Raw genomic sequence first — 26,199 nt, 5'->3', positions numbered from 1 at the left:
AACTGACTTGTGTAAATGATCTTTATGCTCTTTATTTTGAGGACTGAAAGGGCTGAAGGGGCATCATTGTTGGACTAGGCTGAGGGCATCATTTGGTCTTCACCCAGCTTTCAGTTCAGTTCAGTCGCTCAGTCGTGTCCGACTTTTTGCGACCCAGTGAATTGCAGCACCCCAGGCTTCCTTGTCCATCACCAACTCCCGGAGTTCACTCAAACTCATGGCTGTCGAGTTAGTGATGCCATCCAGCCGTCTCATCCTGTGTCATCCCCTTCTCCTCCTGCCCCCAATCCCTCCCAGCATCAGAGTCTTCCAATGAGTCAACTCTTCTCATTAATACATCTCATGTGTTTTGAAAAGTACTTGTGTTCTAGGCAACTGTTCTGGCATTAGAAAGGCATGTTAAAAAGACTCAACCCTGCTCCCTTCCAAGTTTATAATAGCCTAGGGACCAGGCAGACAAGTAAAGAGGCAATCAGAACACAATGTATTCAATATTGGTATAGAATGCTTAGTCAGTCCTCTCAGTCATGGATCAGACTATGTGTGATAGTGACACTGACCCAAATGTCTTCTTTCTTCCAGACAGAATCGATGTTACAGCAAACCAGAAAGTGAAACTTAAAAGTTTTTTAAAAGAAAATTGAAACCTATAATACACGCTAGGCCACAATTATTTACAAACATGTACATTTCAACTTTTCTATTTGGATCAAGAATTCTCAAACCATAATTGTCTAATTCCATGTTCTGTCATGTATGCATCCTCCTTGCAACCAAAGGTAATTATGTATAAGTACGTGAACCTAACATTTGCATTTGGAGTGCCTGAAAGCACTCTGAAAGTGCTGAAACCACAATACAAGAAGGAATGAACACAATACCAGTGTGGGTTGTTGGGCATAAACACGATCAGAATAGTAACTGAACCAGTAGCTGTAACCAAGATCTGTTATAATTTGCTACAGTTGATAGAAGTTCATTAATCCTTATTTAATCTTACTGCTTAAAACAATAGTTCAGAATTTCCTTCAAAATTAGGCCTATGTTATGGGTGAGAAGATGACGTATATTTTTTGGGTCCCTGGGAAATGAACATTTTTTTAATATTTAAATATAAATCCTTCATCCAAGTACACAAAGTCTTGGGGTGTAATAAAAGTTCAGTCTCACATTTTAAATCATCCTCAAATATTTTTCATTTATTTTAAGAGATCAAGGTAAGTATGATTCTTACAAAGTCAGGAAAGGGGCTCAGAGGTGTTCCATGACTTGGCCAAGATTACACAGCTATTTAGTGATATAGTAAGGAATGAGCCCTAAGATGTTTTTCAGATGTGCCCAAAGAAGACTATGTCAGGAAACCTGGGGCCAAGAGGCAGGTCTCTGGGCTATATTCACACCTTTGTGAATGGTCAGAAACCAGTCATGAAAATAAGACCCAACAGCGGGAAATTTGATGTAGAAAATTTAATGCAATAAGTTAGTTACAGGCTAGAAGAGCTTGAAAGAGCAACTCAGGGAAGTTGAGACAATTCCAAGATTAAGCAATTGCAGGAATCCGCCGTAACTCACAGCACTGGAGGGGATTTGGGAGGAGAGATGAGGCCATATGATAGGAATGCAAACGGGGTACAAGGGGACCTTTTATGGAGCCTTGAAAAACGGGACTATTGAAGATGCTCCTGGGAGACTGCACTGGGGGAATACCTCTGAGATGGAAAGAAAGAAAGTCTAGAAAACATCGTGGGTGTCTATGCCCCTTGGAAACCAGAACACAGCACGAGAGGCTGAAGAATGGGTCTGAGGAAAATGACAGCACGCCTTTTCAGTGGAATATCTACGTGTGGAATCTCAAATGTGTTTTGCATTTTAGGGATGTTTTATTTGAACAAGAGATTCTGTCAATATATTCAAGAAAGTAAGTTTAAAATTCAGTGTATTAGACCAACTCACTTTTAAGAGAACATTCCACATCTTTAGCATTTCTACAAAAAATTGGCCATGCTCACTCTGAGAACACTGAAAATTGTTTCTATTTTGAAATGAAGAAACTGAAGCTCAGCTTAGTGTAATTAAGAAACTTCACCCATAAGACATGGCCAGAAGACTCAGTAGCCAGGACTAGAAATCTGAGTCTTGGACTTCAAACTTGGGTGCCATCATTCCCAAATTTTGTTCTAAGGCATTGTAGGATGCTATAGAAGATGTACAGGGGCAAAATTAAGTATTTTAAAATTTCATGGGAATATAGTAAACTGTTTTGGACCCTACATGATTTAACAGTTTGAACACTAGATTGCTATGTCCCATTGGTTTATGTCATATTTTTATGAAGCTAGGTTTTCTGTGATGAAAAACAAGGACCTTATGAGAATCATTTGAGAACACAAAATGAAGGTAACAGTGTCTCATCCGATTGATTTTAAGGTTTGAGAAGTTGTGCTGTGTTCAACAGTCACTGAATTATTGGGAAGCTGACTTCCCTGGTGGCTCAGAAGGTAAATCCTCTGTCTACAATGCGAGAGACCTGGGTTCGATCCCTGGGTTGGGAAGATTCCCTGGAGAAGGAAATGGCAACCCACTCCAGTACTCTTGCCTTGAAAATCCCGTGGATGGAGGAGCTTGGTGCAGGCTACTGTCCATGGGGTTGCAAAGAGTTGGGCACGACTGAGCGACTTCACTTTCTTTCACTTTCAAGGGCTTACAAGTTATTAGGACCTAACTGCTTAATGAATAGAACCGTTCATGTTTCTTTTGATTGGGGGTATACTGTGAAAAACTTGCAGACATTAAGAACAGTGTCATCCGAGAACACATTCCTGCTCTAGGGACATCAAAAAGGACTCAAAGCAATAACAGGAAGATATTGAGATTGTGGCTGGGGGCTGTTGAGGTGGCAAGAACTCACAATACCCTGAACCGTTCTTCTAGAATTCTACGCTCTGTGGCCACTACCTTTGTTTGCTTTAATTTCAGGAGTAAACATGGGTTACAGTTGGGTTTAATAATTTGAAAGCCAAGGTCATCCTTGCAAAGAACATGGTGCATATCTTTAGATGGTTCTTAACCTGCCCCTCAGACCAATGAGTATAAAATCTGGAAGATAACTTGCTCGATTATCAAAGTTCCAGAGACCACATGCAAGACCAGCATGGCACATCGTCCTTCACGCCTTCTATCAGTGCCTGCTCTTATCTCAATCTGCCTTTGCCCTGTGCTCACTTGGGAAACTTCATTGTGGCAGTAAGGTTGCCATCTCTTTGTCATTCAGCTGTTAGATTTTTTGCCCTTCCAAAATGTAATTATTGAAACAATTTTGTATCTTGAACACTTCCTCCTTATCTCTGTACAGACCTCTAAAATGTGCCTTTTAATGAAGATTGTACCTGACAATTAATTCTCCAAGAAGCATAGACATCTTAAAAGATCAAAGAAAATGTGGATTGAAATTTGTAAGTGATGTTATTTTAAACAAAAATGAGTGAAACTGACATCTTATGACATTATAGAGTGTTACGATATTTTGTAATTTGGAAACTAGAGAAACAAAAGATCAAAAGATGGGAGAGAGAAATTTGAAAGAAATGAAGTTCTGTATTCTATAAACTATGAAAAAGTTCTCTTGTGTATTAAGATAGAACTGTAATCAGCATAATTGCAATGAAAAGATTCACTTTAAGTTTTAAAAATGTACATTACAGGTGCTGTGACTTCTTAGTGTGAAAAAGTTCTAAGCCCTGGTTATGAAACAAAATCATAAGTGGAATTTTAAAAAATACTGATGTCAGAATCCTGTCTACTGAATCTTCTGGGTCAGGGCTCTTGAATTCCTGTTTTTTCTTTAAAAAGAAACAATTGATGTGCAGCTGCCAAGAGATTATTGAATTAGATACACTCTGGAATAAACTATGGACCAGCAGCATCAATGTCACCTGGGAACTTATTAGAAATGCACAATGTGTGGAAATACTCTGGACCTACTACATCAGTATCTATAGTTCAAGACTCCCAGTGACTTGTATTCAAGTTGCGAAAACTCTGGTCTACAGGAGACAAAAATCAGACTGTGACTCAGGGGACTTGTACATGGCTCTGTCATGTACCAGGTAGAATAAATCATATGTCCTCTTTGTATCTATTTCCCAGCTAAAGAAACAGATACACCTACCCAACTTACTCCAGGACAGTTTTAACACTATGAAATGGAATATGGAAAATATGTAGAAGTACTTCAAAAGAGTAAGAGTGCACTGTTTATATAAACTGATGCTCTTATGTGGTCATTAGAACCACAGATTTATAGAGTTACTTGGCTCTTCAATTTATTCCACCTTTATATTTTGAGCCACATCCTTGATTGCTACATGGTTAACCCCCCACTCATATTTTTTTCAGCCACCTACTAAAAATTCCCAAGGGCAGAGTTAATTTTTTTCTCATAATTTTCAAGTCATAGGAAAGTAACAAGTACAAGTAAAAAGGTAGCTCATTAGAATCCATAGAGTGCCTGGTAATATACTACATTCATTTAATGTAACTCCATATCTGGAACTTTGCAAATTCAGGATTTTAGTAAAAGCATTTTGGCATTATGAGTCCCATACTCTCTTTTGTGATTGATAATTAATGTTTGATTCATGATGTCTTGATTTTGGGGTCATGTTCTTGTGATAAGCTGCTCTGTGCCATTGGGTGAATTTGGTAATGGAGCTATGTCATTGTGTCTATAAGAATAAAGATTAGAAGAGTATAATCTATGAATTGTGCCTAGGACCTCTTCTTCAACCTGCTTTGTTCCATCTGTGATATTTGATGCTCCTTAGGGGTTTCCCAGGTGGCTCTAGTGGTAAAGAAAAGTGAAAGTGTAAGTAGTTCAGTCATGTCTGACTCTTTGCAACCCCATGGACTATACAGTGAGACACAGGTTCAATCCCTGGGTTGGGAAAATCCTCTGGAGGACAAAATGGTAACCTACTTCAGTGTTCTTGCCTGGAAAATCCCATGGACAGAGGAACCAAGCGGCCTACTGTCCATAGGATCACAAAGAGCTGGACTCGATGCTTCTTGAGGGCCAAACTGTACCCCAGCTCCTTCCGTATCTGCCAGCCTCTTCCTACACCCTAACCTTTTCCTAAACATGCCCTCAACACATCCCTGAAAGATGTCCTTCTAGATTAGGCAGAACACTCCTTAAATACAAACCTGAGTTTATCTCTAACTTCATCCTCACTTTTGACTCTCTAGCCAGCTATGACTCCAAGACTCTCTTCTGCCCCTGCTGTCTGTGTGTAAATAAGAGTATCTCTCCTCATGTACTTGATATTCTGCAGTATGTTTCTCATAGCTGCTGTGCTGGATGTAAATTCTAATACTCTTTTTGCCTCTTCTCTTATACTTTTGATTTTTTTTTTTTTTGTATTTTCCTCACCTGAAGTTTTATAGTATTTCATTGTTCATGTAACTTCAGCTTATCCATGCTGCTGTTTCTCCTCACTTTCAACTCATTCACTTCAAGTTTTTTCATTATACTGGACTCAGTTACCATCCTTTGCTCTTAGATTTACTGTGTTTCCCTTTGGCTTGATATCTATCTCTAGTGGTAGTGTTAGTCACTCACTCGAGTCTGACTCTTTGCAATCCCACAGGCTGTAGCCTGCCAGGGTCCTCTGTCCATGGAATTGTCCAGGCAAGAATACTGGAGTGGGTTGCCATTCCCTTCTCCAGAGGATCCTCCCAACTCAGGGATTGAACCTAGGTCTCCTGTATTGCAGGCATATTCTTTACCATCTGAGCTACAGGGAAATCCTATCTATCTCCAATTTAAGGCTATATGCTTTCTGACGTTTGGATAATAAAGTACTTGACCTCACGAATCATGATTCTCACTCTCATTTCTTGGATGGTGAGAAGTGGTTGTTGTTTAATTCCAACAAGGGACATTGTCACTCTGGCAGTGAGTGTTCTTCAATGTAACCAGAAAGTCTATCCTGAGAAAATAAAACCAATCCAAGTTCCATGATATTTCCTTTGAATATTTCTTGTCAAAAAAGAAGTAGGATCAATGAGTCATTTATCTAACAGGACATTGAGAAACTACAAAAATGCTTTTTGTTTATACCTCGTTATGGTCTCTATTACATGGAGAGTACACATACGGAATTTCTAGCAGAGGTTTCACTTATATACTTACAAATTCAGATTATGGTTTACAAATCTTACTGTTAGTTGTACAGCCACAGGCTGTACCAGTGTCAGCTTACGATTCAAATGGTAACAACTTGCTGTTTCTATCATTTGAATTTAATTTGTGTTTGCAAAATGTCCTGAAGTCTCTCTGATACATGCTATTTTGTATCTTCTTAGTGTTTAGAAAGAGTTTAGGGGAATTAGGAAACCTAAACAGAAATTATGATGTTACAATTATTGAAAGTTTTAAGATAAATGAAATTAAGACAAATAAATAAAAGGCAGGTATATGTTCTAGAATTCTACATGGCTTTGGTCACTTGCATTTGGGCTTTATTTAAAGAATGAGTAGTTTCATGTATATTCCCAGAAATATTTAAATACTAAAAATGTGCCAGCTTGTCATGCTACGCAATTCTTACCATTTATGACAACGCTGCAGCCCATCTTTTGTGTATAGGGATTCTTTCCTGCAGTGGTGGCCCACTCCAGTGTTCTTGCCTGGAGAATCCAAGGATGGAGGAGCCTGGTAGGCTGCCATCTATGGGGTCAGACACGAGCCATCTATGGGGTTGGACATGACTGAGGAGACTTAGCAGCAGCAGCAGTATTCTTTCTTGCACTGTGTTTTCCTTCTTTGCTGGACTAGATTGTTGTAGCTCATCTCAATAATCTTTGTCTCCTGTATTTACACTCTAGTATAGTCCACTCTCATGTTAAATAGAGATTATTTGTGTAAACTCTAGAATATTGTGGGAATGTTGGAATAATAACTGCTGAAGTTAGGTGATAAAAGACAGGGCTTCCTTTTGCTTTCTTATATGACTTGCTTTGGAGAAAGTCAGCTGCCATGTCATAAGTCCTATGGAAAAACCCTTTTGCCAAAAACTGGAGGCTTCCTGCCAAGACTCAGTGAGAAACTGAGGCCTCTTGCCAGTAAGCATAAGAGTGAGCCATCTTGGAAGCTGATCCTTCAGTCCCAGGTGAGTGTTCAGGTGACCATGGTCCTGGCTGACTTATTAAACTGCAAATTAATGAGAGAACCTGAGCCAAAACCACTCAGTGAAGCCACCCTAATTTCTAACCCACAGAAAGTATAAGAAAATAAATGTCTGTTGTTTTAAGTGCAGCCTAATGGTGACTGCAGCCATGAAATTAAAAGACACTTGCTCCTTGGAAGAAAAGCTATGAAAAACCTAGACAGCATATTAAAAAGCAGAGACATTACCTTGCCAACAAAGGTCTGCCTAGTCAATGCCATGATTTTTCCAGTAGTCATATATGGATGTGAGCATTGGACTATTAAGAAAGCTGAGTGCCAAGAGTTGATGCTTTTGAACTGTGGTGTTGGAGAAGACTCTTGAGAGTTCCTTGGACTGCAAGGAGATCAAACCAGTCAATCCTAAAGGAGATCAGTCCTGAATATTCATTGAAAGGACTGATGCTGAAGCAGAAACTCTAATACTTTGGTCACCTGATGTGAAGAATTGACTCATTGGAAAAGACTCTGATGCTGGGAAAGATTGAAGGTGAGAAGAGAAGGGGCAACAGAGGATGAGATGGTTGGTTGGCGTCACTGATGGACATGAGTTTGAGTAAGCTCCGGGAGTTGGTGATGGACAGGGAAGCCTGGCGTGCTGCAGTCTCTGGGGCTGCAAAGAGTCAGACTTGTCTGAGCGACTGAACTGAATTGAACTGAACTTTAAAGTAATTTGGTAGATTATATTAATAATATATGACTAATGTGTGAATGCTCTGTCATCAATGGAAAGATCACTGATTTGAATATTAAACAAATATAATGCCCAAATCAACTATGCTAAATACATTAGGATTGCTCATGTCTAGTTTATTTATATTTTTATGCATCTCAAACAAATTTTCCATCATTTTATTTTTGAAGATAATGTAAGTTAAAAATAGAGTGACAATATTACAACATTGAATAGAGGAGTAATGTTTAAATCATAAATACAGAGATTTATTTGAAGACTTTAAGTAACAATAGAAGTAGTAATTCTATCTCTAAACTATTAGAAATTAATAATCTGTTTGGATTGGAAATTTTTGAGATATATATAAAGAAACTAGAGTAACATAATTAAATGCCACTTGCCAATATTTTCCAGTTCTGTATAAAGTTAACTGAACATATAAAACATATTTTCTCCTGCTGCTGACTTTTTATTGTCCTGAGTCTGTAGTAAATGTAAGTCTGCTATGCTTAAGGGTATAATTTTGTGCAGGAAACCACAATAAGGTCTGGGAATAATTGCCACAAAGACTAAGATTAAAAGATAAAGTTAGCAAAAATCTTTTGACATTTCTATTAAAGTCTGTTCTCTAGAAGAAAAATCCTTGTTATTTTTTAAGTGATGAGGTCAATATTAGAGGAAATGCTATAGATTTCATTTTGTTGTGTTGTCAAGCAAACATCTATAGATAGAAAAAGTTTAGAGTATTAAATCTTTTTCTGCTGAACTATTTAATTTTAAAGTGAAGTAGCCATATCTATGAGAGAAAACATTTAAACATTTTAGTTTTCTTAAGTTTTAAATAAGTCTACATGTCCACCAGACCTCCTATAAAATCAATCTCCCTTAATAACCTCATTTCATTCTTAATGATGACATTATAGGAAGTAACAAAAATTTGGATCAAATGGTTTGTTGTTATTATGGGAAGACTGATAGTTCTTTGGGATGCCACATAGTGGCTATAAGAGCAGCCTTGGGATGGTTTTCATGATCCTAGATCTCTCTATATTGAGGCCTATGGGGGTCAAGAGATGGCATATAAAGTCCAAGAGTTCCTGAATCCTTTTGGATTTTATTTTGAAGTGCTGAAGTTGATGTGAGGATTTTTGTAATGTACCTGTAAAGGGCATGCGGTCATCATTTTTAACTCAACTGTGCTGGATATCTTTGAAGAATTACGCCATGATCTTTCTTCCATCTGCATCTTTAGTCCAGTGTTACCCCCTCGGTCAAAGGTTAGAAAGCTGAAGAACCTGCACCTCTCATCCTACAAAGCCTGTCCTGGGACAGTTCACAAAAACACCACCGTCAGTTTCCTGTGGAGGCCTTACTAGAGAGGCCCCAAGGAAGCAAGTTCCAAGGACAAGCTTCTGTGGCCAGTTCCTTATAAGAAAACCGGTACCCAATATGGCAAACCATGTCGATGTGAGAGAAATAAGAGTGCAGAGAAACTGACTTCACAATAAAAACAAGGCCTCATTCTTTCCCCCTAAGTGTTTATTCGTCAAGTGCAGCTCACGCCACATGCAGAGAAGACATTTTAAGACTTATTTGAAGGAGACGTTTCAACTCCTTGAGCTAATACAGACATTAATGGTAAATAAGAATAAAGACTATGAAGGCAATTTTTTGGGGGTTTACTTTTCCAGAGGAGCCCTCAGCTTTTACTGTGAAATTATTACTAGATAGATCTTATGCTGTTCACATGCAAAGTCAATGAGAAAGCTCCAGATCATTGGGAGGTTTTGATCTCTGCGGTTTTTATTCTAATTTATGAATTTGTAGCTTTTGGAATACGACTGAAATTAAATGATGTCTTGATCAACATCTTGAAAACTCACTTTTGTTTTTCTGAATTTGTACATAAAAATGCTAATTTTGAATAGGATAACAGCAAACAATAACTTCAGCTGGTTGAAATTCAAAGCTCTGTTTTCCACAGACACATAAAATTAGTTGAGAGTAGCCAACATTCTGGCCGGTACTGCAGTCTGGATGTGCTCTGCCGGCTTGTTACTACATCCCGTCTGCAAACCAGGTGCACAAAACATCACAAAGAAGTCTGGTTGCTGGTAATTAATGGAGTTATTTGGTGAATGAAAGTCAAAGCAGTAGCAGTATATTTTGCTAGAGAGTGTTAGAAAAGTTTTCCTGAGCTAGCAGAATGATGGCAAATGGCAGCTTCTAATCTCAGTGAACTAGGATATTCTGACACTCATTAAAATTCAATGTTTAATCATGAACTCTTGCTTAAAGAAGAGAGGAGGGAAAAAAGATTTTTTATGGAGTGGATAAAATGTTCCCTATAAAGCAAATAAGGCAAAGCTACCCATTGTGATGAACTGTGAAAATAATGGCTCACTAAATATTGTACTGTGCTTAAGGGCTAAATTTAAGGCTATTTCACATTTCCCCTCTCAAAAATGTGTGCCCTCTGGATCAGCTTAACTCACTTTTCTATATGGGTACAGTCATGACTTGCAAGATGTTTAATGATGGAAATGTGACTGTTTACTCAGAAAAAATGGAAAGAAGTATTGAGAGTCATAGATTATAGATAATTTTATGGTTTATGATGAGTAATCATGAATATATTATTTTTCTTTCATAAAAAGGGAAAAGTGCTCTAAGTTAATGAGAATTTTGGAGGATTTATAGACCATGTGTTTATATAGTTTTTCTATGCCTTTTAATGCGAAGAGTTGACTCATTGGAAAAGACTCTGATGCTGGGAGGGATTGGGGGCAGGAGGAGAAGGGGACGAGAGAGGATGAGATGGCTGGATGGCATCACTGACTCGATGGACGTGAGTCTGAGTGAACTCCAGGAGTTGGTGATGGAAGGGAGGCCTGGCGTGCTGCAATTCATGGGGTCGCAAAGAGTTGGACACGACTGAGCAACTGAACTGAACTGAACTGATGCCTTTTAAAATAATGAATGTCAAAGAAAATTGAGAGATAATAATTCTATTAATTAAGTAAAGTTATCCTGTGTATTAGTCGCTCAGTCATGTTCGACTCTTTGTAACCCCATGGACTATATCCCCCTAGACTCCTCTGTCTGTGGAATTCTCCAGGCAAGAATACTGGAGTGGGTTGCCATTGCCTTCTCCTATTTGCATCCAAATTACTGAATAGGAAATAAAAGCCAAAGCAAAATAATAAGAACATTGTCTTCTTTATTAGAAAACTCTAATCCTTTTCTATGTGTTATAGCTGTTTGGAGAAGAATCTTTTAATAAATAAGTGCCAATCAGGAACTACTAGGTCTTCAACACTGAACCAGACTAAGCTACTATGCTTTGTAACAGAATCATCTGGGCAGTTTGTAAATGCAGATGGTTCTAAGTCACCATAATCTTTTTGCTAATCCAGTTTGATGTTCATTGTTCTCAGGGAGTTATTCTAGAGAAGACACTCAAGTCTTTCTGCAGAGGTGAAGGAGATCACTATAATATATAGTGTAGGAGACTGGGTATTTGTAAAAAAAAAGAAAAACAAGTAATTGGAAATAACTAAGTTATCCTCTAACTATGCATGTTATCTTTTATATTTTTTGCATTGGAGCAGTAAATAGTTAATTAAAATTCAGTCAGTCAGTAAAAAGTGATACATCACTTGCCTAGACAGTGATATTTAGTCTTTTCTTGGTGGCAGGCTCCTTTTGAATCTGATGGTTATTTTAAACTTGTGCAAAAATAACATATTTTAACTTACTGTATAATTAAATAAGAAAGAATCAAGCTATGTATCTTCAAATCATGACACATATAATCAGAATAGTAGAAAAACCTACTAATATATATGTCTTCTTAGAGAAAGTGGAGGAATAGTTCTTTGGTTTCACTGATGGATGATAACTGAAGCCAAAAATATGGATGAAATCATCCATGGGAAGTATAGAGAACACAAAAAGGAACTGAACAAAAGGAATAATGAAATATACAAACAATTAATAAGAAGCAATAGACAAGAGGAATGAGAAATGCCAAGAGAGTATTTTGACAGCAATGGAAGGATATATTGTCAAGAACAGACTGAACAATAAGTATTGTTGGGATCAGGTAAGACAAAGGAGGCAACCCTATATTTTAAAAGGAACAGAAGTAAAGTCCATAGGACTTGAGGTAATGGATCTATGAGAATAGAGCTTGATGTTTTCTTATATGGATGTAGAAGTTCTCTTCGATAGTAACAGAGCTCAGTATGGAAAAGGTGACTGATCCAGAAGCTCTTTATCCCACAGGAATGAGGTTCTGTATGGTATAGATTGGTTTTGATATGTAGGTTCAAGACTAGGTGTGCCACAACCATGGTCTCAGATTTAAGAATGCTCATTATTTAAAATATCTACTAAAAGAATGTGCTATATAAAGTTTGCCATAAAGAAAATTATTAATATTTAGAATCATGTTGTAAGTTAGCAGGTGATCTTGAGTAACGACATAATTTAGAAATGTTTCAAGGTCTAAAAATCTAAGTAAGTGGCTGTTAATACTGGCTGCATATTACAATAACTTCAGGGCAGTAAAAAACAATTCCGGGCAACAACCTAGTCCAGTTGAATTTTTAAAACCCTTTAAAACTTTCAGCCCTGACATGTAAAACATCTTGGAAGTCATAGTTCCTGACCTTACAACAAGAGAAAATCTGGACAGGCTAAAAATCAATGATTTTGCTGAACCTATTAGAAGGCTGAATAATTCCAGCTGAGTTATTTCAAATCCTCAAAGATGATGCTGTTAAAGTGCTGAACTCAATATGCCTACAAACTTGGAAAACTCAGCAGTGGCTGGGACTGGAATGGTCAGTTTTCATTCTAATCTCAAAAAAGGTCAATGTCAAAGAACATTCAAACTTCTGCATAATTGCACTAATTTCACATATTAGCAAAGTAATGCTCAAAATTTCCAAGTCAGGGTTCAACAGTATATGAACTGAGAACTTTCAGGTATTCAAACTGGATTTAGAAAAAGCAGAGGAACCAGAGATCAAATTGCCAACATCCGTTGGATCATCAAAAAAGCAAGAGAATTCCAGAAAAACATCTGCTTCATTGACTACACTAAAGCCTTTGACTGTGTGGATCACAGCAGACTGTGGAAAATTCTTCAAGAGATGGGAATACCAGCCCACCTTACCTGCCTCCTGAGAAATCTGTATGCAGGTTAAGAAGCAACAGTTAGAACCAGACATGGAACAAGGACTGGTTCCAAATTGAGAAAGGAATACATCAAGGATGTATATTGTCACCCTGCTTATTTAACTTATATGCAGAGGACATCATGTGAAATGCCAGGCTGGATGAGGCATAAGCTGGAATCAAGATTGCCAGGAGAGATATGAATAACCTCAGATATGCAGATGACACCACACTTATGACATAAAGTGAAGAACTAAAGAGCCTCTTGATGAAAGTGAAAGAGGGGAGTGAAAAAGCTGGCTTAAAGCTCAACATTCAAAAAACGAAGATCATGGCCTCTGGTCTCATCACTTCATAGCAAATAGATGGGGAAACAATGGAAACAGTGAGACACTTTAATATTTTGGGCTCCAAAATCACAGAGGATGGTGACTGCAGCCACAAAATTAAAAGATGCTTGGTTCTTGGAAGAAAAGCTATGACAAACTTAGCAGAGACATTAAAAAGCAGAGACATTACTTTGCCAACAAAGGTCCATCTAGTCAAAGCTATGATTTTTTTCTAGTAGACGTGTATGAATGTGAGAGTTGGACTATAATGAAAGCTGAGCATCAAAGAACTGATGCTTTTGAACTGTGGTGTTGGAGAAGACTCTTGAGAGTCCCTTGGACTGCAAGGAGATCAAACCAGTCAACCCTAAAGGAAATCAATCCTGAATATTGATTGGATGGACTGATACTGAAGCTGAAGCTCCAATACTTTGGCCACCTGATGTGAAGAACTGACTCATTTGAAAAGACCCTAATGTTGGGAAAAATTGAAGCCAGGAGAAGAAGGGGACGACAGAGGATGAGATTGTTGGATGAGATCACTGACTCAAAGGATATGAGTTTGAGCAAGCTTTAGGAGATGGTGAAGGACAGGGAAGCCTGGCGTGCTGTAGTCTATGGGATCACAAAGAGTCAGACACAGCTGAGCAACTGAACAAAAATTAGAAGATTGGAATTACAGGGAAATTCACTTTCCCTGTATCTGGGGAGAGAAATGGATCCAGAGATTTACAGTCAAACAGAATAACCCAAAAAATATACATGTAGGTGTATGCTATTCAAAATGCAAAACCCCAGAAGCAAAGAGAACATCCTGAGAGATGTCAGAAGTAATAAACCACCTTAAATATAGAGAAGCAGGATAAAAATTATAGAAGACCTCTTATCACAAGCCATGCAAGCAAGAAGAAAGTGGGATAAATATTTAAAATGTTAAAAACTCATCAACCTAGAATTATACAATCAGTAAAATTATCCTTCAGCCATGAAGGAAACATGAAAGCCTTCAGTGTCTCAAGTTCACAGCCAAGTTTGAGAGGAATTGATTTAGGTAAATTTGTTTAGATGGCAAGAATATATGTAAGTATTCTTATAAAATATTTTAGTAAAAAATGTTTAACTTAAATTTGTCCGCAGGTTCCCTCTACTACTGGCCTTGTGAACTCAGTTTTTTTTCCATTCCCCTCCCTTTTAGGAGCAACCTATCTAGCAGAGAGAGAAAGAGGAGGTAGAAAACCAGGCTGATCAAGACTGAAAGAATTTCTCTTTATTTTTTTTACTTTCTCTCACATTTCCTCCCTTCCTTTCTTTTTCCTTTTCTTCCTTCCTTCCTTTCTTAGAAACTAGCATGAAAGTAGTAGCTATATATAAGGAATGCTTATGGGCAGGAAAAGGAGTTTCTAAATCAGTGTCGCTGTAAAGTACTTTGAGTCTCCTACATGCAAACTTTCAAGTTGCAAACTTTCAAAGATGCAAATGTTCATTCACAAGTCCAATCAAGTAAGTTAGTCAAGTAAGTTAGTTCTATTTGAGGAGTCACCGTTAACTTTTGAGGCATGGGAGCTGAACGTAGAATGGTACACAAAGATTGTAGCAGCCGTTTGGAATGCAATTCAGTGGTACCATGTTATTTATGATGAGAAAAAACGATACCCAGTGATACCCAGGCATCACTGGACTGTCTTTTCAAGGTTAGACAGAATCGAATCCAGCAGGGAACCAGAATCTCTGCCACTAAGATCCGGCATAAGTGAAACTGCAGCTTGCCCCACATCTCATATGGTGTAGTATCCTTCAGCTCCACCATCTCCCACTGCCTTTCTCTCCTCCGGTCAGTAACTCCTCCTGCCAGTTCACTTAATGCCAGCCCTTATATGCCAGCTTTATGCAGTACTGTACTACTGTACTTTTCAAGATAATGTACTGTAAGATTAAAAATGTTTTCTTTATTTTTTATTTTTCATGTATTTGTGAATAGTACTGTAAACCTCTTACAGTAAAGCACTATATAGCTGATTATATTTGTTGGGTACCTAGGCTAACTTTTCTGGACTTACAAATGCACACTCAGAATGGAACTCATTTGTGCTCACTTTGGCAGCACATGTAATAAAATTGGAATGATGTAGAAAAGATTAGCATGGCCTTTATTCAAGGATGACATGCAAATTTATGAAGCATTCTATATTTTAAAAAAGTTTTACACAGCAAAAAAACTATAAACAATGTGAAAAGACAATCCTCAGAATGGGAGAAAATAATAGCAAATGAAACAATTGACAAAGGATTAATCTCCAAAATATACAAGCAGCTGAATACCAGAAAAATAAACAACCCAATCAAAAAGTGGGCAGAAGATCTAAACAGACATTTCTCCAAAGAAGATATACAGATGGCTAATAAACACATGAAAAATGCTCATCATCGGTCATTATTACAGAAATGCAAATTAAAACTACAATGAGGTATCACCTCACACCAGTCAGTATGGCCATCATCAAAAAATCTACAAACAAATATTGGAGAGGGTGTGGAGAAAAAAGGACCCTCTTGCACTCTTGGTGGGAATGTAAGTTGATACAGCCACTATGGAAGACAGTATGGAGATTCCTTTAAAAACTGTGAATAAAACTACTATATGATGGAAACCATAATTGAAAAAGAGGTGTATACCCGAGTTTTCATTGCAGCACTATTTACAGTAGTGAGGACATAGAAGTAATGACATCCATTGACTGATGAATGGATAAAAAAGTTGAGGTACCTATATACAATGGAGTATTATTCAGCTATAAAAAGAAATGTATTTGAGTCAGGTCTAAGGAATAGATGAACCTAGCGCCTATTACACAGAGTGAAGTAAGTCAGAAAGAGAAAAACAAATATTGTATATTAATGCATATATATGGAATCTAGAAAGATAGTACTGATGAGCCTAATTGCAGGGCAACAGAGGAGATTCAGACACAAAGAAGAGACTTGTAGACACAGAGCGGGAGGGAGAGGGTGGAATAAATTGAGAAAATAGCACTGAAGCATATGCTTTACCATATGTAAAATAGACAGCCAGTGGGAATTTGCTGTATGATGCAGGGAGCTCAAACTCAGCGCTCTGTGACAACCTAGAGAGGTGGAATGTGGTGGGAGGTGGGAGGGAGGTTTAAAACACATGGACCATATGCATACCTATGATTGATTCATGTTGATGTATGACAGAAACCAACACAATATTGTAAATTAATTATCCTCTAATTAAGAATAAATAAATTTCAAAAAATGGAACTCATTCATATTTAGAGCACTTACTCTATATCCACTTAATGGTATTCAAATAATTTTAGACATAAGTTGAGGTGTTGTTGTTATTTAGTTGCTAAGTCATGTCTGGCTCTTCTGCAACCCCTTGGACTGTAGTCTGCCAGGCTCCTCTGTCCATGGGATTTCCCAGGCAAGAATACTGGAGTGGGTTGCTATTTTCTTCTCCAGGAGATCTTCCTGACCCAGGGATTGAATGTGTATTTCCTGTTTGGCAGGCAGATTCTTTACCACTGAGCCACCCAGGAAGCCCATTAAATTGAGTTACCTTTTACTTACTGCTCTGTGTTCTATTTCTGTTTTAACACTGGACCAGCAGGTTATGGCTCAATAATCTTTTAGTCAAGATATATCCCACAGTAATTCTCACAAGATTTTCTCCTAGTTTGTTGAAACCATCACATGCTTATTAAGATTGCTATAATTGTACAGTTGATATGGATGAACATTTTGAGTGTAGATTGTGATAGGTTCAGGGATGTCTCTACTTGTTTTTACAAGGACATGGCCAAAACATTTCTTGGAAGTAGCTGCTTCACATAACTTAATATATCATTTGCACCATGTTTATTGCCATAATTGTTTGACCACAGGAATGTCAACAGATTACTCAAAATGTTTCTAGAAAAATCAGACAGTTTTGAAAAAATTATTTATCTCACAAGATGGATTATACTATCATTTTATCTTTATCCAGTTGTACAAATTTATCAGAAAGCTAAAAATACGCCTTGAACTTCAAAGGACCAAAAAATAGACGAATTTCAGCAACTAGTCAAGCACAGTTTCTTTTTCTCTTTATTCTTTATGATTTAACTTTTTTTCCAGTGGATAGCTTGTAGGATTATAGAATACATTGGGCTTGTTTACCTTCAGAGTTTTAAACTTACATGATGTTCTATTTGCTTCTCTTTTAGTGGGAGGGATTGGAGAAACAAAAAGACTGAGCTCCTTCCTGGTGATAAAGCTTTCTGTTTGGCTTTTTCTTTATCTTAACCATAGAAAACAGAAGCCCTAACCAAGATACCGAGCTAGAGCAGGCTGAAGAACTGGATCTCTTAGCAGGAGTGGTGCAGTGCTAGAATGTCATATTGTCGTCATTGAGCCTTAATCCAGATGGAACTTTTTTCCTCATCACTCAGTATTATCTCAGTACATGATTTATTGAGATAAATTAAGTTGGAGGAATCTGGGAAGTCTGGCCGTATGCTCACTCCCTCTGCATATGTGTGTGCTTAGTTGCTCAGATGGGTCCGACTCTGCAACCCTTTTGGACTGTAGCCCACCAGGCTCTTCTGTCCATGGGATTTTTCAGGAAAGAATACTGGAGCGGTTGCTATTTTCTTTGCCAGGGGATCTTCCTGACTCAGAGATTGAACCTATATCTCCTGTGTCTCCTGCATTGCAGGTGGGTCTTTACCCGTTGAGCCATCTAGGATTAAACCATGTATTAAGAGAACAACTAAATCTTCTAAAGTGCACAGACACACATACACTCATAATCTTATTTAATCTTTAAAAACTGTTAAATTATATCATTAATATAAACTGAAGCGACTTAGCAGCAGCAGCAGCAGCAAAGAATATATGTGTGAAATAGATGAATTACATAGCTTAATAATAAAGTGCTCAAGTATGAAATGAGTCAATGAAGGCTTCTGTATTCTCCTATCACAAAATCTTGCTCCTCCTACAATCACTATCCTGAATATTATCATTACCTTGCCACTAAAAATAGTTTTTCTACTATGTATGAGCTTTATAAAAGCTTTATAAAAGCTCATACACTTGAGCTTTATAAAAAACAATGTTATCATATATTGTCTTCTAGGATTTGTTTATTCTGTCAGGACTGTATTTCTACAATTTTTGTGGCTTTGTGTGTAGCTGTAAATTCATTCTATAGTGTTCTACCAACTGAGTATGGCATAATGTACTCATTCAACTGTTGATGCTGAGGGGCACTTCAGTTTCTGCTGTTTTGCAATTATAATTAATATTGTTTCTCTGGAGATTCTTGTATATATTTTCTGGAATATGTATATAAATATATGCATTCTGGTACTTAGGTGCAAACATTTTTTTTCTGGGAGATCACTGTTTTGAGACTAAAAAGTTCCACTTTAGAAGGTAGTGCCTATTATTTTTCAAAAATGTCATAACAGTTTGCTTTCCCATAGGTAATATACATGAGTTCCCATTGATACATCCTCATTACACTCTAATACTTAATAATATCTGACTTCTTAAGTTTTGCCAATTTAGTGGATATAAAAAGATGTCTCATTGTAGTCTTATTTTAAATGTATGTGATTATTACTGAGGATGTGTACTTTCTTTTTTAATATGTATTTATATTCACTATTTTGGGGAATGTCTTATTTTTGATGATTTTTTATTGTCCATTTTATCAATTTATAGTCTTTTGTATATTATAACTATACTATTTCTTTGTTAGTTTTATGTTGCAAGTAACTTGTCTCAGTTTTACTCAGTATTTTTTTTACTGTATTTCTTTTGATTAACAGAAATTATTAATCTTAGTGTGATCTTATTAATCAACCTACTTTCTTTGTTAGAATTTTTTTCCTTGTATCTAATTTGATAAATATTTTCCTACATCAAGGTCATGGGTATTCTACTATGAAAGTGAAGGGAAAGCCACTCAGTCAAGTCCGATTCCTTGCGGCCCTATGGACTATACAGTTTATGGAATTCTCCAGGCCAGAATACTGGAGTGGGTAGCCTTTCCCTTTTCCAGGAGATCTTCCCAACCCAAGGATCGAACCCAGGTCTCCTGCATTGCAGGAGGATTCTTTACCAGCTGAGCCACAAAGGAAGCCCATTCTACTACGGTTTATTTAAATTTTAAAGTTCCTTTCACATTAGTCTTTAACCTGTTAGAAATTAACTTTTATAAAGAGCACAAAGTAAGAATTAAAGTTTGCTTTCTCATATTTTCTCATCTTCAGTGGTCCTAGTTATTAAGTTTTAAGGGCTCAACCTTTTCTCGTGGAGTTATAATCCACTTCTGTCATTTGTCTCATATTTTCATATCCTTATATCTAGGTGTCTGTTTCTGTCCTCTCAATTTATTTATGCTAGTCATTTTGTTTATTTTATGCCAATACCACACTGGCTTAATTATATACAGTTTTGAAATAAACATTGATATTTCAAATACTATATTCTTATTCTTCTTTAGCAATACTTTGATTAGTTTTTGTTCACGTAAACTTTGAATCAGCTTGTCAAATTACTTGTAAAATTCTATTACAAAACAGACAAATCAAAAGTCAATTTAAGAAGTAAAATCTTTAAGTCATTGAGAATTCTTATCCAAAAAAAAAAAAAAAAGGTTGTCACAGCATTTCTGATCCAAAATGTTTGTATTGTTGCTTTACATGAAATTGTTGACTTTAAATTGTGTTTAGTGCAGTGGAATTGATTCAGATATTAAAAGCCTATACTAAAAATACAAGGAAGAAATAATGTCAATTTTACACAAACTCTTCTAGAATACAGAAGAGGTGTGAGAGCACTTCTTGATTCATCTTATGAAGTCAGAATTACTTTTTGAACAAAACAAAGGCATTACAAGGAAAGAAAACTGTAGACTGGTATTTCTCATGAATATAGATGCAAAAATCCTCCACAATGTTTCAAATTAAATTCAATAATTTAAAAATATTACAACACCAAAACTGAGCAGGATTTATCCTGGGAATGCAAGGCTGGTTCAACATTCAAAATCAATGTTATCAATAAATATATTAACAAACTAAAGAAAATCCATATGATTGTATTTATACAGAAAAAGTATTTTACAAAAGTCAACATCTGTTTGTGTTGAAACTCTTAATAAACTGGGAATAATTTATTGTTTTAAACCCAATAGAGAAAGAATCAACGCAGAAAATATGACTAACATAATACTTAATTGTGAAAGACCGAATTAGTTCCAAGATTGGGAAACAGGAAAGTATGCTTACTCTCACCATAACTCTTATTTAACATCATATTGGAGGTCCTAATTAGTGCAACAAGGCAAATAAAGCAGGAAGTAAATAAAAAATAATTACCATACAAAATGGAGAGAAAGGAATAGAGCAGTTAGCTATTCACAGATGACATTATTGTGTTTGAAGAAGCTACAAAGAATCAACAGTAGGTTGTTAGAAGTAAAATGTGAATTTAGCAAGGCATCAGATACAAAGTCAAAATACAAAAATCAATTGTACCAATACATACTAATAATGAACAATTTGAAATTGAACTGAAAACTTATTTTTCTTTGTAAATGATATTATTAAGAAGTTTGATTGGAATTTGGTGTGAATTTTCATAGACCACTCCCCAAAGAAAATCACTTATTTATCGAGCATGTTTCAATATACCCTTAGTCCTATTTCAAATCTCTGATGATATAGTGACAACTCAACAATTGAGTAACACAGATTGACAAGAACTATTATTTTCAGCAATAGGTCAGAAACTACTCTGGTTGAATTCAAATAAATTGTGGATAGAAAAAGCTTGCGACCTGTGTTATGGCATCTCAGCACCCCCAAATCATATGCTTAATAAGTTGTGAGGAAGGGACAGAACACGGAGTATTTCCTGAATGGACTGTTGCTGGTGGCATTGGAGAGGCCTTTATATCTCTTGGAGCCCAACCTGCCACAATGCACTTCACGAAAATGCTCTTTCTGATTTGCTTATAGGGTGAAGCTATCATGCAAGGAACACATAGATACGATCTGGATATGGTTCAGTTTTTCATTACTTTTAACTTAACTGTTAAATTTCCTTCAAATCACTGACTTGAAGCATGGTGAGTTCCTGTCTCCATAATATAGATTTTTCAGGCTGTGTTCTGCAAGGTGCATCATACAATATGGCATTGCCATGTTTGTCGCCTGCTAAGCTGGTGTTTCTCTTAAGTTACATTGTTGACACATGTACCATTAAATGTGTTTCCACTAGTCATATGAGGGACTGAAGTTTTCTTCTTGGCCACAGGTCTTCAAGGCCCTCAACAGAAGAAATTTATTATTTTCAGGCCACCACAGTGACCTAAATAAAAAACATCTGGTACTTCTACATCCACTATTAAAACAGAGAGGTAACAACAGTAAGACCTACCTATTTGCTGATTAAATAGTTATTTTCAAATGCCATTACATATTCTATATTAATATGGTTATGATTTTTCTTAAATATTTCCCTATATACATTTTTTCATTTGTTCATTCATTCTTCACATATGTGAGTAATGAATCAAGATACAGAAATAATTGTGTAGAAAGTACTGTAAAGCAAAACAAAATTGTATGGAATTGTTTATAAGAACTAGTCAATCCAGAGGCAATGAGGTCTTCAAACCCAGAAACAATGAAAACTCAATTAGTTCTTTATAGCTATAAGCAAGGTTACCTTTCCCTTCTGTTGTCTATCTGGGAGAGAATCTATATAAAAGGCTTTTGTCACATAGTCTAAAACCATAACTATTCCAAGATTTTGAATTGGCTAACTTTACTCCCCAGTTCTTGGTTTCAAAGAATAAAAAATTAAATATATAAACCGCTTAAAATATAAAATTTTGCCATAAAGGTAAAAGAATATGTAGCCTCCTGCTGCTCTGTCAAAATAACCTAAAAATGTATTTGAGCTGGAAGAAAGTGACCTTGAAGGTTTGTATCAGATTATTACTTATCCGCTGGAGTGGTAGCATTAGCTCAGAAACAGAAAGAAAGGATTCAGAAAGTAAAATCTAAGGACTTTATGTCAGCAATAGTTTGTATCCATGTCCTTGAATTCTGTTTACGCAAATGAAAACAAGGTCAAAAAGCCCAGCAAGTTTTTGTGGGCAGCTTTTATAGTTCAAAGCGTTTATTTGCTTTGGTGGCTAACTCTTTGTGAGCAAATTCTCATGTTTTTCTAGCCACAGTAGCCACTCCATTGTTTGGAGAAGTATACTTTCTGTATTGTAATATTAATAACTAAAAGTAAATTGTTACCACAAATGTGGAAAGGAGAAGATGAAAAAAGTTTCATGATTCTTTTATATGAATGATGCCATTGGAAAAAGGATTTTATAAAATCAGAGGCAAGACTTAGTACACATAAATGGCATCTATTAGTTTTTACAAGGTTGTTTTGAACTCACACTTTAAGTTTGGAGGTCTTGTTAGAGGAGTGCATTATTAACAAGCTACAATCCGGTTCTTTTGATTCAGATAAAAATCAATAAAAATATATGTAAATTCTAACAGAATTTTACTGTTTAAGTATTTGAACCATCTTAGCAGATATGAAGGAAAAAGACATCACTTTGACATTATTTCTTCAGACTAAGGGCTCTTACGTGGCCTAATGTACTAAATTTCCAGAAATCTTGTAATGGCTAAGGGAACATATTCTTATTATTAATTTTAGCTTCAATGAAACAGAATTTGAATCAGCTTAAGTTGTGCCTTTAGATTTCCTGTAACACAATGATTCTTAATTCCTCAAAACACAAAATATGAGGTTAATCATATCAAATTATAATGTTTCATTAACCATGAAGCTTCCCAGTTAGCATTAATGATAAAAAACCCACCTGCCAGTGTAGGAGACATAAGAGCCGCGTGTTCAGTCCCTGAGTTGGGAAGATTCCCTGATGGAGGAAATGGCAATCCACTCCAGTATTCTTGCCTGGAGAATCCCATGAACAAAGGAGCCTGGCAGACTACAGTCCATAGCATCTCAAAGATTTGGACACAACTGAAGTGACTTAGCACTCACACATACATTGATCATGAGAAGAAATTTTAGTAAGTTAAGAACATCAAAGAATATCTAAGCTCAGGTAGTTCTTTTACATTATGCCAGAGGATATGCCAGGAGATAAGAGGAGGAGGGACAGCAAAGAGACTGATGGAAGAGGCAGTACAATATGGGATAATCAGCATGATGGTATTTGGGTTCCATAATTATATGCTGTAGTGTTGGGTTGGCCAAAACGTTGGTTCGAGTTTCTCCATAGTATCTTATGGAAAAATTCTAATGAACATTTTGACAAACCCAAAATAAGTGTTGACCATGAAGTGTGGGTCCCAGGAATACCAGTTCTCGCTTTGGGAAGATATTCTGCCTCTGTAAATACAGAATTGTGTACAGCAAGACCATGAAGGGAACTGATTCAACCATATTCATTGGAAGGACTGATGCTGAAGCTGAAACTCCAACACTTTGACCACCTAATATGAATAACCTACTCATTGGAAAAGATCCTGATGCTGGGAAAGATTGAAGGCATGAGGAGAAGGGGACGACAGAGAATGAGATGGTTGGATGGCATCACCGATGCGATGGACATGAGTTTGAGCAAGCTCTGGAAGTTGGTGATGGACAGGGAAGCTTGGCATGCTGCAGTCCGTGGGGTTGCAAAGAGTCAGACATGACTGAGTGAGTGAACTGAACTGAAAGCTGGGTAATGTGAATGCAGCAGGAAGACTATTTTGCCTTTTTTGTTACCCCAGGAGTTGGCTATGGACAGGGAGACCTGGTGTGTTACAGTCCATGGGGTCATGAAGAATCGGACATGACTGAGCAACTGAACTGAACTGAACTGAAGAATCAAAGATGTGCTTAACTGCTTGGATCCTTGCTTCGAAAAACCTTTGTAAGCACTGTATGTCAAACTGACTTTCCTTCTTTCCCATGCTGCCGCATTAGCAAACAAGGTCATCACCAGTGACTCTCCAGAACGCAGAGTTTGCTTCCATTATGTACCAGGCAGTCCTAGCCCCCAAGCAGAGAGATGAATAAGACAGCTAAGGCCCCTGTTGCCATGTCACTTACATTTCAATTGGGGTCCTAACATCAGGTGGAGACCTGATTCACCTTTTGATCTCTGTTTGACTTGTGTAAATCTTGTCTCCATTCTTTCTCTTCCCAACAAGACTAACAGTTCCACAGAAATAGAAAATTGTCATATACTTCTTCCATAACTTCTTCCATTAACACGTGCTAGGAACATGACTTGTTGACTGAACAATAGGAACACGTGTAAAAGCAGAAGAAAAACTAGTAGTTGGGTAAAACAGTCTGTTTTAAATTCACTGTTCTCTGTCCCATCACTCTTGTGTCACCTGCATAGATCAATTGCAAGAAATAGAAATGAGTTATTTAGGCATATTCTTAAACAGGGATGGTTGGAGAAATTCTTAAGACAGAAATCATTAAAAATCAGACAGAATTACTTAGTGCCAAGTACACAGTAGGTGTTCAATTGATACTTCTACCAAAATAATGGGTTGTCTTAATTATTGGTGGACTGTACTGTATTCACCTCATAACACAATGTGAGAGAAGTTACAAGAAAAATGGTATTTTTGAGTTCTAACTAGTGAATGAATTGATCCAGTGAAATTCCAAGATCTAAAGTGGTCCTAACTATTCTACAAGCTATTGAGATACAGCTAAACTCAAATTATGATGGAACGACTCATGGTCTAGAGATTTTTAATTTTATAGGTTACTCATTTATAGTAAGGATGTTATACAATGTGAAAACAAAACCAAAAATGCAAAATTATTTGATAATCACCAAAGTTACTTGGTAATTTAAATCCTAAAATTCGTAAGATTCCTAACAGACTTAAAACACAGAAGCAAGGAGTTCCCTGGTGGTCCCATGGTTAGGACTCCACGCTTCCACTGCAAGGGGAACAGGTTCTATCCCTGGTGGGGGCACTAAGGTCCCACATGCCATTGTGGCTATAAATAAGTAAATACCGTTCAATTTGAAGGATGATTTGGGAGAATGGCATTGAAACATGTATAATATCATATAAGAAACGAATCGCCAGTCCAGGTTTGATGCAGGATACAGGATGCTTGGGGCTGGTGCACTGGGATGACCCAGAGGGATGGTATGGGGAGGGAGGAGGGAGGTGGGTTCGGGATGGAGGACATCCCATGGGGAACATCCCCTCCTCCTTCTGTCATGGAGGAGGAGCTTTATTTTATCAATTGATTGATTTTTTCATTTTAAAGGAACACTGTAATGTAAGAACTCCTGTGGTCACCACTTCAGAATGGAAACATCTCTTGCCCCTCACCCTCACACTCCAGATCGAGTCCCCCATCGCCCCCCAGCAACAAGAGCACAGGGGTTTCTGCCTGGTGCTCCCCACTCACCTCATGTGGGACAGTAGAGAAAGGCCCCAGCTCAGCCAATGACATTAAAAGGTTGCTTTGGTGTACACCCATGGTGGATTCATGTTGATGTATGGTAAAACCAATACAAAATTGTAAGGTAATTAGTCTCCAATTAAAATAAATAAATTTATATTAAAAAAAATAAGTAATCTTAGAATCATAAAAAAAAAGAAAAAGAAAAAAAAACAGAAGTGTAATGTAATCTTAAAAATCCAAGAAATATTTAAGAGTACTTATATTACTTCAGTGGAAATTATACC

General features: G+C 36.9%; 1 non-coding gene across 1 annotated transcript; it reads left to right on the top strand.

The window, feature by feature from the left end:
- The first annotated feature begins 15,499 nt into the window (after window positions 1–15,499).
- On the top strand, window positions 15,500–15,606 carry LOC133233845 (U6 spliceosomal RNA). Its single transcript, XR_009731893.1, has one exon. It is a non-coding gene; the product is annotated as a U6 spliceosomal RNA (small nuclear RNA).
- Window positions 15,607–26,199: the final 10,593 nt, after the last annotated feature.

The sequence above is a fragment of the Bos javanicus genome, chromosome 20 (genome assembly GCF_032452875.1).
Source record: "Bos javanicus breed banteng chromosome 20, ARS-OSU_banteng_1.0, whole genome shotgun sequence".
NCBI lineage: Eukaryota > Metazoa > Chordata > Mammalia > Artiodactyla > Bovidae > Bos > Bos javanicus.
Note: the sequence above shows the minus strand (reverse complement) of the source record. Positions and strands in the feature narration are given on the sequence as shown.